Source organism: Sorex fumeus, unplaced genomic scaffold (assembly GCF_029834395.1).
Source record: "Sorex fumeus unplaced genomic scaffold, SorFum_2.1 ptg000037l, whole genome shotgun sequence".
NCBI classification, from domain to species: domain Eukaryota; kingdom Metazoa; phylum Chordata; class Mammalia; order Eulipotyphla; family Soricidae; genus Sorex; species Sorex fumeus.
The window spans coordinates 33425252-33436831 of NW_026606094.1; the positions used below are offsets into that span (position 1 = coordinate 33425252).

Here is an 11580-nt window from a genome sequence, read left to right on the forward strand (position 1 = left end):
TTCCCAGCATTCCATAATGTCCCCCGAGCACTTCCAAGAGTAATTCCTGAGTGCAGAGCTAGGAGTAACCCCTGTGCAACACCGAGTGTGACCCCCCCCCAAGAAAAGTAAACCAGAAATTAATTTATAGCAACAAAAATTCACAGAATGTGTGGCTATTAAAACTTTCTTGCAAGAAATGTTATGTAATGGTCTTCAAAGCAGATTCTATTAGTCAGTAACTCAAATCTACAATAAAAAATAAGTATGAAAAAGGGAGTGAGTAGGGTGAAGAGATAGAACAGGAGGTAAGGCACTTGTTTTGCATCAGGCTGACCCTCTTAGGTATCCCAAATTGCATAAGGTTAAGCCAGCACCAACAGAGTGCTCAGTCAATAATAATCCCTGAATGTCCATCAGTGTGAACCAATCCACACCCCCTCCCCCGCAAATGGTGAAGGTATGATATTTTCACATTATAAGTATTATTTTAAAGTGAACTTTGATTTATTACAAATATGAATTACAAACTCTAAGACAAATCTGGTTCACTCATTTAGCATGGTTTAATTCACATCAGTCTTATAAATGCTATAGATGTAAAAAGTGAACGTAGTTTAGCAAAATGTTTTGCAACTTAGAAAACTAAGACTCCTAGAAATTAGTTAACTAAAAGCAAAACAAAACCTACAATGGGCCAGAGAAATAGTACAGATAGAAAGATGCTTACCTTTCACACTATGCTATTCAGGGTTCAATCTCCAGCACCCCATAGGATTCCCTGAGCTCACCAGGACTGATCCCTGAGTGCAGAGTCAGGAGTAAGCCCTGAGCACTTCAGCGTGTGGCCCAGAAAGGAAAAAAGAAAATAAAAAAGAAGAAATTAGACAAAGCACATAACTAACTAGTATAGGAGTCATAGTTATAACAATTTTCTACTAGTTTATCATTTTTTTCAGGATATTAAATCATTTATTGATTAAACATGATAATGGATGATATACAAGCTTCATTCCCATCCATAATTTTATCTGATATCATAATTCAATTTTGATATATCACTTAGGATGTGCTAACAATCATTAATAACCAAATAAACTTCATTGACTCTGCTCGGGTGACCCTTTTAATGATAAACTCTAGGGTCACAACACAGTAACTGTCAGTTCAACTATACCAAGATTTCTGAAGACAATGTCTACTCTGCCTAAGCAGGCTATAAATAAATTTCAAATGGAACCTGGCATCACCCTGAAGAATTCTAACTTCACACTGTTGGGTTAAGTTTACCAAGATGGCTCCAGAGTAGACTAACTTTACACAGCACATTAAAAAAAAAAAAAGACACATTTATTCAGCGTCATGATCAGTCTACTACATTTAGTAATCAAAGCATGGGTGCAAAAAAAAAAATCTACATTAAACCCTTTATTGGAATGCTTTATACTTCCCACAGAACAGAAACTAAAATAACCTGTTACCCAATTAGTCACAAATACAGTCCTCCAGTGTTTGCCCATATACATGAGTATTGTCTAAAACATGTCTTCTTTGTAGCAGCTAGGCCCTGCCACCACTGTGCATGGCTGAGTTCACAAATGTGTTGTAACCTGTAGCTTCCCTGTCACTTCTCTGGCTCTCCTCTCCTGCTAAGCTTTGTTTCCTGGCAACTAAAACCTTTTGCCACTGCCATAGCTGCTGCTACTGCTGGAACCACCATACCCACCTTGGTTTCATGGTTTAGCGAAGTATTGGCCTTCACCACCATAGGTGCCTGAGAGTCGGCCTCCAAAATTTTCTCCCTTCGTAGGTCCAAAATTTGAAGACTGATTGTTGTAGTTGCCAAAATCATTGCAACTTCCACCACCTCCAAAATTGCTTCCACTACCAGGGCCAAAGCTGCCTCCATCTCCCTCGTTGTTACAGTTGTCATAGCTGCCACTCCCGCCATAGCCACTGCCCTGGTTTCCATAACCCTGACAACCACTTCCATAGCCTCTGCTTCCTCCCGAGTAACCAGGGCTGCCTCCTCCAAAACCACCATTATTGCCAAATCTGTTATAGCCATCCCCACTGCCACCATATCCACCACCACCTCAGTTGCCACCAAATCCACCGCGCCCACTGAAGTTTCCTCCTGGACCAAAGTTGTCATTCCCACCAAAACCACCTCCACGACCACCACCAAAGTTTCCAGAGCCACATCGACCTCTTTGGCTGGATGAAGCACTGGAAATCTCTTGCTTAGACAGGGCTTTCCTTGCTTCACAGTTGTGGCCATTGGCAGTATGACACTTCTGAATGACAGTCTTGTCCACAGAATCAAGGTTATCAAATGTTACAAAAGCAAAGCCTCTCTTCTTGCCACTACGTCGGTCAGTCATGATTTCAATCACTTCAATTTTCCCACACTGTTCAAAATAATGTCTTAGGCGATGTTCTTCAGTGTTTTCTTTAATGCCACTGACAAAAATCTTTTTTACAGTTAAGTGAGCATGTTGGTCTTTGAGAATCCTCTCGAGACAGCCCTCTTTGGTTCCACAACTCTTCCGTCCACCTTGTATGGCCTTGCATTCATGGCTGCATCCACCTCCTCCAAACGTGGCACAGGTGACAAACCCAAAGCCTCGGGAGCGCTTGCTGTTGGCATCTCTAATTACCACGCAGCCCGTGAGCATGCCCCATTGCTCAGAATGGCTTCTCAGGATTTCATCGGTCGTTTCAAAGCTCAGCCCTCTGATGAAGAGATTCCGCAGCTACTCGGGCTCTTTGGGGGACTCATACTTCGACATGACAGCTGTTAAGAAAAGGAAACCTCGATGATGCTTATTCCGCGGCGACCGCGAGGAGAAAGGAGTAACCGAACGCACACATCTCTGTAATCTATGTTTTTAAAAGACCATGAAACGAATACATCAGAGAATGATCTGGAGGAGGAGAAAGAGAATAAAGCTGGTAAATTGCTTGCCTTACATGCAGCCAACCCTTGTTCAATTCCCAGGGCTCCATATGATCTCAAAACTCTGCAGCAGTGATCCCGAGCACAGAGATTAGAGGAAGGACTGAGCACGGACCCAAAACCAAAATAAATTAAAACGTTTTATTTTAATTGATAAAAATAGATAACTTTTCTTAAAATAATATCTTTATAACAAGTGTCTCACTTCACTTGATCACTTGATACCCCATTACTCATCGATTTACTCAAGCGGGTGCCAGAAGGGTCTCCATTCATCCCTGTTGCGTGCTAGAGTAGCCCCAATGGCATCTGCTCGTTCTAGGAACATGCAGAGCCTCAAACCGATCATTTAGTTGAGAAACAAGTGTCTCATCAATATTAAATAAAGAGCAAGGATAGTGTTATTACTCACCAACTAGAAGGTTATAAATCATTCAAGATGTGAAACTGATGTCTTCCAGTAACCTGGAGAAACATCCAAACCTTACCTTCCAACCCAGTAGAAAGTTTCACTAATACTATTAATAAATCACTATATTCCATGGACAGTATGCCCTAATAAGGCCTTAGTATTTCTGTAAGTGGAATTACTCTGTTAAAAAGTTTATTTCTAATGTTATATCAAAAGCATCCCTCATTATTTTTTTTTGTTGTTTTAAGATAATACATGAAGGTTTCAAGCACAAACTCCTTATGTACTGAAGAAGCCATTACTCACCAGAGAATGCACTCTCCAACACACCCTCCACAGTTCCTGTTGCCTTAGGTGAGTCTAAAGTGATTTAATCAATTTCTCACCCCCCCCCCACACCCTCCTCCCTGGCTGGCTCTCTTCTCTCTATACCTGGGCTAAAGAGATAGTACAGAGACTAAGGCACTTGACTTGCATGTAGCCATCCCCCCGTGGTTTGATTCCTGGCACTACATATGGCCACTAAAACATCTCCAGGAATAACACAGAGCCAGCGGAAAGCCCTGAGAAAAGCCTGGTATAGCTCATTCCATGCCCAGGAAAGTACTATATACAGAACCTAGCAAATATAACATTATCAGACTGCCCTATTTGAACATGAAGATTAATTCTTTTATGCACATACCAACTGCATTGCATATCAACATATTCAAAATTTATAGTGAATACCAGCCAAGCAAAAATTTCAAGATTGAAGCTCCAAGTCACTCCAGTCTGGAATTCCTTGAGAGCCATCTGCAGACTCAGTACTCCACTACCTCCTAGAGGATTACTTAGTGCTGTAACTAGTCTTTGAGTCTAAATATATGTCAGCCCTGCAATGACCACAGCAGTGTTCTAGTAACAACCTTTACCTTCTTCTTGGCTGAATCTTTATTCTTATGACTGGGTGACTGCCTCTTCTCCTGTGCTGAAGCTCTGACTAGGAACCTTGCCATTTGGGAACATATGCCTGGTTTTCTAACCTCTAGCATAGTAACCAATGTTGTTATTGACTTCAGATGAATCACAACTCATCATCTTCAATTTTTCTTTATGAACCCAGTATTACACTCTGTTGGACTGATATACTAACCACTGCACAGGACTCTGGTCCCATCAAAGTCAATCCTGTCTTGCATGCAGTACCAGATCCAGGTCTCAAGCACTGATAATGACCCATGAGATGGGTAGGCAATTCTAATAGTAAATCACACCAATTTTTAGTTTTTTTTAATAAATGGTTAAGTAATTTTTATTCCTAAAAGTTCTAAATCTTACTCTTAATTAATAGTATTCATCAGTGGTATAATTAGCATGTGAATATTTTAATTTTAGCATAGGGTTTGGTTGTGAAATATTCACAAAAACCTCCCTACTTCCCTCCTTTCCTCCCTTCTTTCCTCCCTTCCTGCTTTCCTTTCCTTTTGTGGTACCAGAAACTGAACCCAGGACCTTATATATACAGGGCAAATATTTTACTCAGAAAATTTTATTCATTTTGAATTCTACAGGTCTATGGAGGAGGAACAGGTCTATACTTCAATAGTAAGCAGAAATGATAAAAAGTCATAAGAAGAGAGAAGCTAGCTCAAGTTGTACAGATGATGAAGAAGAATGTTTTGGGAAATCATAGAGATGGTGAATATTGACACAGTAATATTAACTATTCCACAGGGTAAATCATACTAAGAAATAAGTTGAATGCTTGCCAACAACTCCATAACACTCCACAACATTTGCCAGGTTTAAGTGGTTTCATAGAGAAGCTTTCATAATTACTAAGTCTTTCCAAAGCCTACCCTGCAAATTTTATTCATGTCTCATTTTTTATTTGCCATGGACATCTGTCAATGTCAGGAGAGACTTCTTATTGCAACAATGGGCAAGATGGTAATGGTGAGTTGTCCCACTGGTCTATGGTAGAAATAGTCCAGAAATGCTGCTAAATATTTCACAGTTCACTAAGCAGTCACACACACACACACACACACACACACACACACACACGACTAGTTCAAAATATCAATAGAACTAGAAACAATAGTAGAAAGGAAAAAATAAATAAAACTGAAAGTATTTAGTCTTAACCCTTAAGGCAAACAAAATTTCAAAACTAAAACCTACTAAATTTGGCTATGGTAAATTCTGAGTAAAGATGACTTATAATTGTCATGTAGTTACAATAAAATGTGAGCAAACACAATGTTCTATTAAATATATCAATCACAATTATTCAATAAAAATGAAAAACTAAAATATATGAAGACAAAGAAATCGTGATTTGAAGAGTCACGATCACGATCATGATCATCCTGCTGTTCGTGGATTGCCTCGAGCAGGCACCAGTAATGTCTCCTTCGTCCTAGCCCTGAGATTTAAAATAGTGCCATAATCAAGGCTCTTTCAGGGTTAGGAGAATGAGACCCATCATTGTTACTGGTATTTGGCATATTGTCGGCTGGAGTGATAGCACGGCGGGTAGGGTGTTTGCCTTGCGCGCAGCCAACATGGCCGACCCGACTTCGATTCCTCCGCCCCTCTCGGAGAGCCCAGCAAGCTACTGAGAGGGAGAGCCCGGCAAGCTACCGAGAGGCAGAGCCTGGCAAGCTACCCGTGACATATTCGATATGCCAGACACAGTAACAACAAAGTCTCCAATGGAGACGTTACTGGACCCGCTCGAGCAAATGGAAGAAAAACGGAAGGGGTATACCACGGGGAGTTTGCCAGACTCTTCCGTGTGGGCAGATTACATTTGGTAGCCTGCCAGGTTGTCCAAAGTAAGAATGAGATAATAAGATGTCACATGGGCCGCATTTGCGGCCACATGCTTCTGGGAGCTGGAGCAATTCATTGTGGAGAATTGGGGGGAGACGGGGGGGGGGAGGGAGGGGAATCAGTGCTCCCAGGAGGTGCTCATGAGGCCCAGGGACCCTCACCCAAAGTCTTGCTAAGTCTTGGCTGATCAGACCAGTGGTTTAATACGAAGGTCTGTGAGTGTCATGCAGAGAAGCTTTCTTAAAAATAGCTTTATATTTTTATTTTATTTGGTGCTGGTGGTAGGAGTTCACACTGACAATGCTTAAGGCACATTAGACACTGCGCTCCAGCCCTCAGGATCATTTCCCTGGCCTTTAAAATGTTGTTAATGATATAGCTGAATACAAAAACGTTCTAAGAAAAAAATTTCCCATTACAAAACCTCCAAGTTCAGGAAAAGAGTACCCCCCTCAACCCTGGTTTGTGGTGGTGGTAATGGTGGGGGTGTCTTCTGAGTAGTGCTCAGAAGGCTCAGAGCTCCTTTCAGAGATATGTTAGCTCAGTAAAAAAGCATGCAATGACTAAATCTTAATGGTGGCTGGCTTAACTAAACTTTTGTATTTCCCCAAAACAATCCACAGAACACGTTCTTGTCATTCTCATACAACATTTGCTGATGGTGGTGGTGGTGAGGAGGCGCAGGAGGGATGTTGGTGGGATGAGGGGAGATATTTCCAAAGCAGTGCTCAGGGGATTTGGGACATTCCCGGTGATGCCCAGGCAATCACAGATAGTTCAATGCTCTAATGCACGAGGATGTAGGGGATTCCAGGGATACACATGGTAGTGCATGTAGGGTCAGGCATCAAACCAGGGTCCTCTCTGGCCCCTGTGCTATCTCCCAAGCCTCTCCCATAAGATTATTTTGGGGTAGGGTCGGGGGTGGGGACAAACCTGGTGGTGCTCAGGGTTTACACTTGGCTCTGAGCTCAGGGATCACTAATGGTGGGCATGGAGGACTATATGGGGTGTAGATGCTGGAGATCAAACCCGAGTCGGCCACATGCAAGGCAAGTGTCTTATCCACTGTAGTATTACTCCACCCCATCTTCCATAACATTTTTAACACTATGAAGTTGCAATGGAATATTCCAAAATAAAATGTCCATTTTATCATTGCTTACAGCGGTTGTGAGGACAGTGGTGACTTCTAAGCTCCTTTAATGCTGGAATAGAAACCAAAGGTATGAGTCCCTTTTGAAATGGCAATTCTTTTTTTGGTGGGGTGGAGGGGTGGCTGCATGCAAGGCAAATGCCCTACCCACTGTACTATCTCCCCAGCCCTGGAAGTTGCATCTTTTTTTGTTTATTTGTTTTTTGGGTCACACCTGATGATGCACAGGGTCACTCCTGGCTCTGCACTCAGGAATTACCCCTGGTGGTGCTCAGGGGACTATATGGGATGCTGGGAATTAAACCTGAGTTCAGCCACATGCAAGGCAAAAACGCCCTACCCGCTATGCTATCACTTCAGCCCAGAAGTTGCATCTTTACCATATATTTTATGTCAAAACACTACCAAGAAGTCCAGATTTGAGGAGAAAACAAAGCCATCTAACTACTACTTTGTATATTCTTCAGATGGCAAGACTTTTCTATGAGTGGCAAGAAACAAATCATAAAATAAAAACTGTAAAATATATAACTGTGCAGGAATTATAAGCTACATAAGTAAAAAACCTAGCAAAACATCTTGAAATATAACAGTATCTATCTTTTATATCTGAAAATTTGACAGGTGCGTAAGAAATACAAAAACAGCTCAAAAGTGAAAATGGGGACAGAGACATTTGCAGAGACAAAGAGAGACAAAGTAGATGGGTTATTCAACAAAAGAAATCTTAGTAATATCAAATTTCAAAAATAATGGAAGAAAACTGTTCTGAACATGTTTCAAACAGTTTTATAAAATTCAGTGCTCAACTTTACTTTAAAAATAATCATTCTAACATGCCGCAGAGATGCCTCTGGACCCCACGTCAGGCTGTCTCATTCGGGCAACCTGTAGGGGGTTAGGTGAGTTCCCTTACCCGCCTAAAATAGCCTCATAGGCCAAAACCTTCAGAACTCAGTTGCCGCCAAGCTCACAGGCTTGAACAAGCCTCATCCATGAGTGAATCTGCTGAAAAACCAAGGTATGCAAGACTTGTGACCGAAATCTCCAGGATCACATGGAGTCGGTAATGGGAGACCTCCCCCCACCTTCCTATGATTCTGGTATCCTGGCAGTCATGTCCATAAACTGCCTCTCGCACCATATAAGCTCATTAACAGCTGTGATTCAGAGACTCACAAATAAATCTCTCGGAAGAAAGCAACATGAGCAACACTCCACAGAGATACCTCCTAATTCAAAGTCAACATCCAGTTAAAAAAAAGTTAATTTAACCTCAGATGTATCACCATATTTAAAATTTTAGAATTTCTGTAGTGTGCGGCCACATTTGTGGCAGCACAACATCTCATACTCTACACCATTGATGTACCAAGATAAGGGCTTAATGGCTCCAGGGTAAAATATAGCAATCTTCACACACTTTCCTCTAAGGAAATTGTTTTGAATAATTTCTAGCAGATTATTCATAACAAGCAATACAAAGCAAATTATTTAGATCCTGTTTTGTGGGCAGACTTTGGTTGTCAGGATGGAAAGATACAAAATGTGGTGGTAGGTAGTTGCAATGGTGGTAAAATTGGTGTTGAAATATTAAATGTAATAAGTTATTGTGAACAACTTTATACAAATAACATGAAATTTAAATTGGCTCTGAAAAGAAATAATAATTATCTTGATGCTGCGACAATAGTACAACAGGTAGGTGCTTACCTTGCATGTGGCCTACACAGGTTCAATTCTTAACACTCCACATAGTGCCTGGAGTCTGCCAGGAGTGATCCCTGAGTGCAGAGCCAGCAGTAAGCCCTGAGTACCCCAAGTCATGGCCCCCAAACCAAAATAAATAAATTAAATTATAATCTTGGAGAGCTGGAAAGATAGCACAGTAGTTAAGGTGCTTGCCTTGTATTTTGCCAACTCAGGTTTGATCCCTGGTGCCACACAAGATACCCTGAGTCTCACCGGGAGTGATCCAAGAGCAAAAAGCCAGGAGAAAGTCCAAAATACTGCCATGTGTAGCCTTAAAAAGAAAAAAAAAACAAACTTCCTGGATCTGGGTATTATGCCGAGCATGGTCATTAATGATCCCTGAGCACAACCAGGAGTAGCCTGAAATCACTTCCATCACCACCCCTGTTCCCCACACTCCTGAAAAATAGCTAAATCAAATTTTGTCCAGACAGATAGTAAAGAAGGTAAAGCACTTTCATTGCATATGTTCTGGCTGCCGTGATCCTGGTTCCAATTCCTGGTACCACATATGGCCCTCTAAGCACCTCCAGGGACCACTCTGGAGTACAGAGACCAAAATAACCCCGAGCCCCACCAAGTGTGGCTCAAAAAAGAAGAAAAATATCATCTTAATCTAGCCAACTGAGTAAAAGAATTTTATTAGGGAAAATAACAAGTTACAGTGTTACTGTAATTGAAACATTTTTGTTCTGTTTTGTTTTCTATGGTGTGTGTATGAGTGTGTGTGTGTGTGTGTGTGTGTGTGTGTGTGTGTGTGTGTTGAGAGGGTGGCCACACACCAAGTGGTGATCAGGTCTTATTCTGGTTCTGTGCTCTAGGCACCATATATGGTACCAGGGATTGAATCAGATCAATCGTGAGTAAGGTCAGTGCCCTACTCTTTATACTATGTCTCTTACCCCAAGACATATTTTTATAAGAATTATTAGCAAGAAAATTGTGACAAGTTGCTGGGTTTAGTTATACTCTGTAATAAAATAATGAATCCAATAATATACATTTTGGAATGGAAGGTACAAAATAATGGTTATTTCTATGTATTATTTATCAGAGCTTTAAGCTTCAAGAGATTCAGATATTGAAAGGTTACCAGATATATACCCCTTTACCTATTTCCCACACTCAGTTCCTGTCCAAAGTGATTATTTTCAACTATTATTGTCATACTGTCTCTTCTCTATTCTAACAGCCCTTCTACCCCACACACATTTGTGGCAAGATTTCAACCATTGACCAGTTCTCCTGGCCCTGTTTTCCCTGGCCTAGGATGTTAGTCTCATACTACCTTTTTATAACAATAATTCGTAATGCCCACAAGGAAAGAGAAAGAAAGAGAAGGTGAAGAAAAGTGCCTGACATAGAGACAGAGGAGGGGAACTGGTGACACTTATAGTGGGAAATATACACAGGTGAAGGGACTAGTGTTGGAACATTTACATGACTGAAACTCAATCATGAACAATTTTGTAACTATGTATTTCACTGTGATTCAATTAAAAATTAATTTAAAAAAATGATTCGAGAAATAGTGAAATCATTGGATGAATATAGGATAGTTTATCAATGTTAAATAAAGTATGATAAATTAATATCAGGAATTTTAGACCAATCATTTGATATAAATTGTTTTTTAATTCACTTTAATCAGGTAGACACTGGATTCTGTCTCCCCATGATATCTTCCTAGATATTTCACAGTTTTACACAGTGGAACTAGAGCTGTTTGTTACAAATTGCTATCTAGATTCTCAGAGTCACTTTAGCCATCTGTTTCTCTGAACCCATTATTTTGCTTTGTTTACAGAGATACCCTATAAAGATTCAATTGATTTGAATTGTTTGCTAGAGTAGTTTTATTGCTCTCAACCCCAGAATTGAAAAACTGCTAATGTGGAAATCCAAGAGAATAGTTCAATCATTAAAACAAAAGAACACAGGGAGAAATTAGGTATATATTGTTCCTGAGTGGCGAGAACCAGTCAGTAAAGATGTAAGTTTTCTGCCAATCAGTGATAATGTGTCTAGACTGCTATAACTCTATTGCCAGGATGTGGTCCTTGGCTGACTAATACTATGCTTGGTTTGAGACATGAAAGCAAGAAAATAGGGTAATCTTTACAAATGTAATGCTGTGGATCTTCCCATCAGATAATAAAAAAAAACAAATAAACCCTATTTTTTAATTGGAAGAAACAAGAACAAACACATTGATGAATAGAAATAAAAGAAACTCTGGTCATAACTTCACATATGATAAAATTCTAATTGAAATGTAGTAAATAATTACAGTCATATCCCATCTGCCTTTATAGCACCTTCATACGCACATATGCACTTACATTTCTATTTATCAGGCTTAGTGTATAAAGCCATACACTTATTTATTTATTTTATGAAAGTTATATTTATAAACATAATGAACTGCAAATACATGTAGAAAAGCACAAAGTTTACACATTGTAATGATTCTGTCAATAAGGAAACTGCCAATACTTGCAC

The 11580-nt window shown here is 40.2% G+C and overlaps 1 pseudogene; it reads right to left on the minus strand.

The window, feature by feature from the left end:
• Nucleotides 1-942: 942 nt before the first annotated feature.
• LOC130027730 (heterogeneous nuclear ribonucleoprotein A1-like) lies at nucleotides 943-2771 on the minus strand (annotated as a pseudogene).
• Nucleotides 2772-11580: the final 8809 nt, after the last annotated feature.